Source organism: Ursus arctos, unplaced genomic scaffold (genome assembly GCF_023065955.2).
Source record: "Ursus arctos isolate Adak ecotype North America unplaced genomic scaffold, UrsArc2.0 scaffold_8, whole genome shotgun sequence".
In the NCBI taxonomy this organism is placed as follows: Eukaryota; Metazoa; Chordata; class Mammalia; order Carnivora; family Ursidae; genus Ursus; species Ursus arctos.
Window position 1 is genome coordinate 19,072,228 of NW_026623100.1, and position 7,299 is coordinate 19,079,526.

Below are 7,299 nucleotides of genomic sequence, written 5' to 3' on the forward strand. Positions count from 1 at the left end.
AATCACGATTGACCAATTTAGGGATTTCCATCCCTCTGGCAGTACTTTAGTCCAATCTAAATTTGATTGTTTCCTTGAATGGAGTAATTTAATTTTCTCCAAATGTCTACTGACTTTATAATGCCAAGTTTAGAAAATGAAATGAAGAACTGGGTCAGTTGACCAGGTGATTCAGGCCAAAAAATACAATACTGCTTAGAAACTTCATATAATGCATGAGTCATTTTAATTTCCTGAATTATCTTATCATGTGTTTGGGTAGTCAAATTTTCTGCTCTGTATCTGTGCTATGTATTAAGAAAATTATTTAAGGCGAAAGAAAACACTATTCTCAGTTCACAACTATGGTAGTATACCTGTACTCTACTTGGTAAAAGTAAATACTACTTCCACGGATGCTATTCTGAATGAGCTGTCATGTGGTCATAGGCACACAGCAATTCATAGGCAAACAAACCAAACAGAAAGGGGAAAACTGCACTTAGCAGAATACACATGTATATAAGTAGATATAATTTGCACGTGTAAAGACATGTCCTGAAAAATGGTAACTAATATCACTGTGCTTATATTTCTTAATGTGAAAGACCTTGAGAACATCCATTCTGAAAGGCTATGGCTTTATACCATGTATAAGAGTGCCACATAAAGAAAAATCTCATTGGTGCTTTTAGTAATACATGACTGAAACTGAATGAAACCCTTCTCTCTCTTTCTCTTTCTGTCCCTCTCTATCTCTCTCTCTCTCGCAAAAGGACAAGCAATAAGACACTAATTTTAAGGGAAGTATGACCTTGGGCCCTGCAGTTTTGTCGTTGGTTTTTGATTTGGAGATTTCAAATCACAGTAGTTCTTCAGTGCAAGTTCCATAGGTTACGACAGCTGGCTGTGGACCCGGACTACTTGATATATCATCTACTTGAAGATATGATCATCTATCTCTGGGCTGGGGAAAAGTCAAAGACCCTTAGGGTATAAATAGCTATTTGAGGACCTGAGAAGAACGAATATATTTCTTTTAATGTTAGAAGCACAAGCTCAGCTACATACATGAAGTACAACAGATCTACTTCATTCTTTGAAATTTCCCTCTCACGAATAGCCAAAAAACACTTCCTGACAGTCACAATGAATAATGCTGTTTAGAAGCCAACTGTGCAGGACCTTCTTCCTGTTACCTATATACACACAAAGATATACAAAGATGAATTACTGTCTGTTTCTTAAAGAAATGTTAAGACTGGTTTTAGAGGAATTTAAAAGGAAGAGCCCGATCATCAGTGGTCGTTGGGGTGGTTTTCAAATCCTTTCCAAATTTTCTGAGATCGCCTAAATCGGGCAGGAAACAAGGAAGATCAAAAGGGTCAAGCTGAGTCCACACTCTCAATTCAAGGAGAAAAAAAAAATCTGTTTTTATTGATTTAGTTTGTCCTTCATGTGAAGATTTACCTCAAAGCAAAAAGGAAAAAAGAAACGTTAAAATTAGTGTATTATAAGAAAGAAAAAATAATATCTGTAGTAAAATCTAAAAGGAAATTTTACACACTTGTTTAGCCAATTAGTTCAGTCATTAATCAAGGATTACTCAGTACCTACTTGTGACAGTCACTGTTCTAGGGGCTCTTGAGATACATCAGGGCAGGCAGAAGTCTCTGCCCTCTTGTATTCTGGAGGGAGAAAGACAGACAATAAACAGTGAACAAAGTAAATGAAAAAATATTACAGTATGTTAGAAGATAATAATCATCGTGGAAGAAAAACTAGATTGGGGTATGACAGTTAAGGAGAAGGGCAACTTGTACTATTGAATAGGATAATCAGAGTAAATCTCTTGAGAAAGTGCCATTTGAACAAAATCTTGAAGGATGTGAGGGTGCTACCCAAGTACTTAAGTATTTCAAGGTAATTACATGTTATTTTCTAGCAATGATACTCTGTAGGAAGAGAAGTCCCTAATTAGCTTTTCCTTGAAAATCTGGTTTTCAGGTGACTAAGTGGTTTCCTATAAGCTCAACTCATGTATAACTCTGTGGAGTTCTTACTGAGCCAAATCATTAATTCACAAGAACTTTTCTCTGGATGGTTATTTTAAGTCCCTGAGAAAATATTTACCTCCCTGCTTCCTTCAGCTTGCAAATTTGCACCTAAAAAGCAGCACTTTGCGGATGAACTCCTAGGTTTGTTCAAAGGGGAGACAAGTCCATTTCAACTTCATCATTGTATGAAAGAGAAAGATGAAAGCGTAAAGTGTTAGAGAAGTATCTAAATAATTTTGATTAAGTAGAATCAACCTTTAATGCTTTACTGTGCCAATACTATGTAGTATGGGCCATCAGGATAATGAGGTCCAATTAGTTATAACTTAAAACAATCACAGAATCATAAATTATAGGTATTTATATGATAGACAGAAGATATTAAGAAATTGTTTTTTAAACCTGTGGAAGATTACAGATCATTAGTTTTGAAATTCATTTAATCTAAACGTACAGAGTATCTTCTTTTATTTCATTGCCACCATGGATAACAACCATCTTCTAAGTACTTATGCAATTTGTCATGTAACATATCCTCGAAGGTGGGGTATTTTTATTAGCCCATAATATAGATCATAAGATTGATATATGTAAGGCTATATTACTTGCCCAAGGACAAATACAGGATCTGAACCCAGGTCTCATGACTTCATGGACTCTTGCCCATCACACTATACCACTCTCTTATTATAAAATAAAATTTTACACCACTAAAAAGGAAACCCTGAAATGAGAATCAATAGCATCCTATATAATACTCTGATTTCCTTCACATTACCTCTAAATTTATTTTGTAAGAATAAAAATATGAAACTTTGCTTCATGATTATCAATGTGTAATTAGAGGAAAGTCTTTATTTTTTTTTTATTTTTTATTTTTTTTATTATTTTTTTTTAAAGAATTTATTTATTTATTTGACAGAGAGAGACAGCCAGCGAGAGAGGGAACACAGCAGGGGGAGTGGGAGAGGAAGAAGCAGGCTCCCAGCGGAGGAGCCTGATATGGGGCTCAAACCCAGAACGCTGGGATCACGCCCTGAGCCGAAGGCAGATGCTTAACCACTGCGCTACCCAGGCGCCCCTAGAGGAAAGTCTTTAAAGTTTCCTTAAGGTTGTTTATTCTCTAACAGTTATTTTAGTTCAAAATCTCCACAGTGTTTTATCTATCATAATAAATAATATCTCCTATCATGCCTTATAATCAACAGTATAGTTTTTTAGATGATCTGTAACATTCTTCCCTGTTTCAAATTCTATGACTTTTTAAAAGATTTTATTTATTCATTTGAGAGAGAGAGAGTGACAGTACAAGTGGGGGGAGAGGCAGAGGGAGAGGGAGAAGCAGATTCCCCGCTGAGCAGGGAGCCCACGAGGGGCTCGATCCCAAGACCCAGAGATCATGAACTGAGCCAAAGACAGACACTTAACCATCTGAGCCACCCAGGCGCCCCTCAGTCTCTTTAAGATTTTATTTATTTATTTTTTTTAAAGATTTTATTTATTTATTTGAGAGAGAGAGAGTACAAGTGGAGAGGAGAGGGAGAAACAGGCTTCCCACAAGCAGGGAGCCCAACGTGGGGCTAGATCCCAGGATTCCGAGATCATGACCTGAGCCAAAGGCAGAAACTCAACCAACTGAGCCACCTAGGTGCCCCAAGATTTTCTTTTTAGGGGGCTCCCTGGGTGGCACAGTCAGCTGAGCATCCAACTCTTGGTTTTGGCTCAGGTTGTGATTTCAGGATCATGAGATTGAGCCCATTGTCAAATCTGCCTAAAATTCTCTCTCCCTCTCCCTTTGTCCCTCCCCCCTAAAATAAATAAATAAGTCTTTAGAAAATAAAATATTTAATTTTTAAGTAATCTCCATACCCACCAAAGGGCTTGAACTCACTAACTCTGAGATCAAGTCAAACACCCCACTAACTGAGCCAGCTGGGCGCCCCTAAAATTCTATGATTCTATTTCAAGATTCAGATTTCTTTAGTATATGAGGTAAGCACTCTGGGAAATTACAATTTTCTTTAAAGCCACTAGCCAACATAAATTTTAAAAATATTCCCTCTTACCAATCTAAATGTGTTGATATTATTTTTTAAACAAAATCTAGATTAATAAAAAAATATTTTGAAATGGACAGATAAGATAAAATCATAATTTTGGAAAAGGAATCATCCTTTTATTTTATTTATTTATTTAGTAGGCCCCATGCCCAATGTGGGGCTTGAACTCACAAATCTAAGATCAAGGATCAGATGCTCCACTGACTGAGCCAGCCAGGCACCACAAGAATCATCCTTTTAAAGTCTAGTATGCCATAATTAAAATTTTTTGCCATTTTTGATCTGTTTCAGTAGAGCATCTAAATTTATATTTATACTACCTCATTCTTAAAAATATTAGACTGTGGAGAGTCCTTTCTGTGCTCTTCTCCAAGGATAAATTAATCTACTACTACAAGTCTAATAAAATCCTTGCTTAGTTTATTAGTTATTCAATGTCACCACTGTTTATAGAATTCAATGAAGACATGTGAAATATCTCATCCCAGAGTCACGAGTGCAGAGATTCAAAGGAGCTGGGACTTATTAGTAACAACTATAATGACAGAAATGACTGAATTACAACAAGAGGTAATACATAAATATTTACTTTAAAAGCAATTTTTCTTGATTATACCCAAAGATGATAGGCATGTAGGCTAAAGAAATACCAAAAAATTCCAAATTCTAGTCACGTAAGCTTCTATGTATGTCATATTGATGAAGATATTTATAAAGATGATGAAACTATTTAATGTCTGATCTTATAAAGTGAAATTCTAGTCTTTCCATGTTCTATAACTGTGAACGAGGAGCATCCCCTGGTACTCCAACAGTAAAAGTAATAACAGTTAATTCAAAATAAATTACTGCTTAGTTTGCATATGCACCAAATGTAGGCATTTCAATACAGTAAAATTCTGTCAACATTCACAAATGCTTCTGAATAATGAGGAATACTTAATATTATACAGTTAAGTAAGGAAATATGATTAAAGCCATATAGAAGAAGAGAAATATGATATTTTCAAAATCAAATTAGATCCACATCAGAAACCACCTTAAAATGTATTTAAAAGTTATAAAACAAATATGCATCATAATGTTGGTGATCTGAAGTTGGATACTTCATACACAAATTAGCAATGCAAGAATTAAAAGATGGTAACAAAAATCATAGAAACAAAGGAAAATGTATAAAAAATACTAAATGCCTTTTTCTTCCCCTAAATATTAATAATATCAAATATATTTTAAGAGTACATATAATAAAATGTTAGCTGTTGTGTGACATTACAGATAAAATTTTAAAACACATTATCTTTGATACTGCTAATATTGTAGTGGAATCAATTATACCTAGATATTGATACAATTAGTTTTTAGAAAAAATCTATTTTATTTTTTTATAAATTACTCTATTTTAAGATCTTCATTTTCACTAATACAATAAAGTTTAAGCCCTTTTACAGTAATTTTATGCCTGACAGCTGTATTTGTAATACCTTGGCCTTGTAGAAATATGAGAAACCTGGATAATCAAATACTTACTGTTTCATTTGAAATGGTCAAATGGACATTCACTTTGCAAAAATGCTGTAGATTTTATGAATGCAGAAACAGCAAATATGCTCATATCACAAGATAGGACTTATAAATTTTGGCTCTTTTGGAACCCTGCAATCAAAACCCAATCTAAACAGGTCTTTTGGTACATTACAGTTGGTACAGTGAGATTTGAAACAACAACAAAAGCAAACAACAAACAAAAACCTCATGGATACCACATAAGATAGCATAACGTCAGATCTAACTTTCAGGAAAATTTCTGCATCGTATAAACAATGAAAGCTACAAAATAAAATTTGGTCATTTGACACTGTGACAACAAATCACGTTAAAATTCTTGAAAACCCTGAAATACAAAGATACACTGACTTCACTTCCTTACAGACCCACCGCGGTGCATATGCTAGGGTATAACAAAGTGATATCTTCGGAGCGATGCCTTACCAGAGAGAAATACTGCAGCTCTGGAAAAAGGATATGAATGATAGGAATCAGAAGGAAGTTGAGAGACAGAGAAGAGAGGATCCCATGTAATTTGTTGCTACAATTCTTTTTAGTTATTTGCATAAATTTCCTCTTCCTTTTCCGCCCTCTACTTTGTCCACTCCAAACCCTCCGTGTCTTCCTCTACCTCTACCCTTTCCCATGTGCACCCCCCCACCTCACACACATGCATTCTTAAGTCATGAAAAATGGTAAATTCAAGATACAGTATGAAAAATATTCTGGAAACACAATGTTTAAAAAGAAAGTCAAGCTTCCTGCCCTCATGGAGCTTACATTCTACTAGGAAAAGTTAACATTAAATATATAACCACTCATATAAATACATAATTACAATTAAAATGATTGCTATAAAGGAAAATACAAGTCTCCATTCAAAACACCAACATACATTAATTATTAATGTTAATTATTAATAGCTCCTGAGCTATTAACCAGCCACAATGGCTGGATTTGCAGCATAACTTTTTTGGCATTTTCTGATTTAAATGGTCATTCCTTTCTCTCAGACAACCATTAGAATAAAGTATGCATAAATAAGTAGTTACTGAAATGAAGCAACCAAACAATCATGGAAAAAACAAAAACAAAAACAAAAAAACAACTCAATTCCCAGGCAAATAAACAAACCTATATTCTAAATAGAATGGAGAATAAAGTTAGCATTGTCAATGGTCCTAAGAATACTAATGACAAATTTCCAGCCTAAAAGAGAAAGCAAACACGATTTTCACAAAACCCACTTGGATCCATCTAGCCACAACTAGCAGAAACAAGGTTGGCTCTGGACAACACCGCTCTTCGTCTATCCCAAAGAAAGCTATGTTTCACTGAAACCAAGTTTATTACTAACTGCATCCAGTTAAAGGTGACATGCCTTGTTCAGAAAACATGAAAACAAATACTCTAAAGTTTGAAGTAGAATGACCAATTGAAAATATGAGGCAAGATGGCCTATGGGAAGAGTGAGAAAGCTTCCATTTCACTCATTATGATTCTGCCAACACATAGCAATGATCCTTAACACGTCTCCTTTAATATGGCTTAGCTGTTCTTGTCATACACACATCATAAGGGATTCTGCAGTTTCCAAACCCTGAAAACTTAATTAGGGAGTATGAAAGGATCCATACCAGCTTTGTAAGGATACA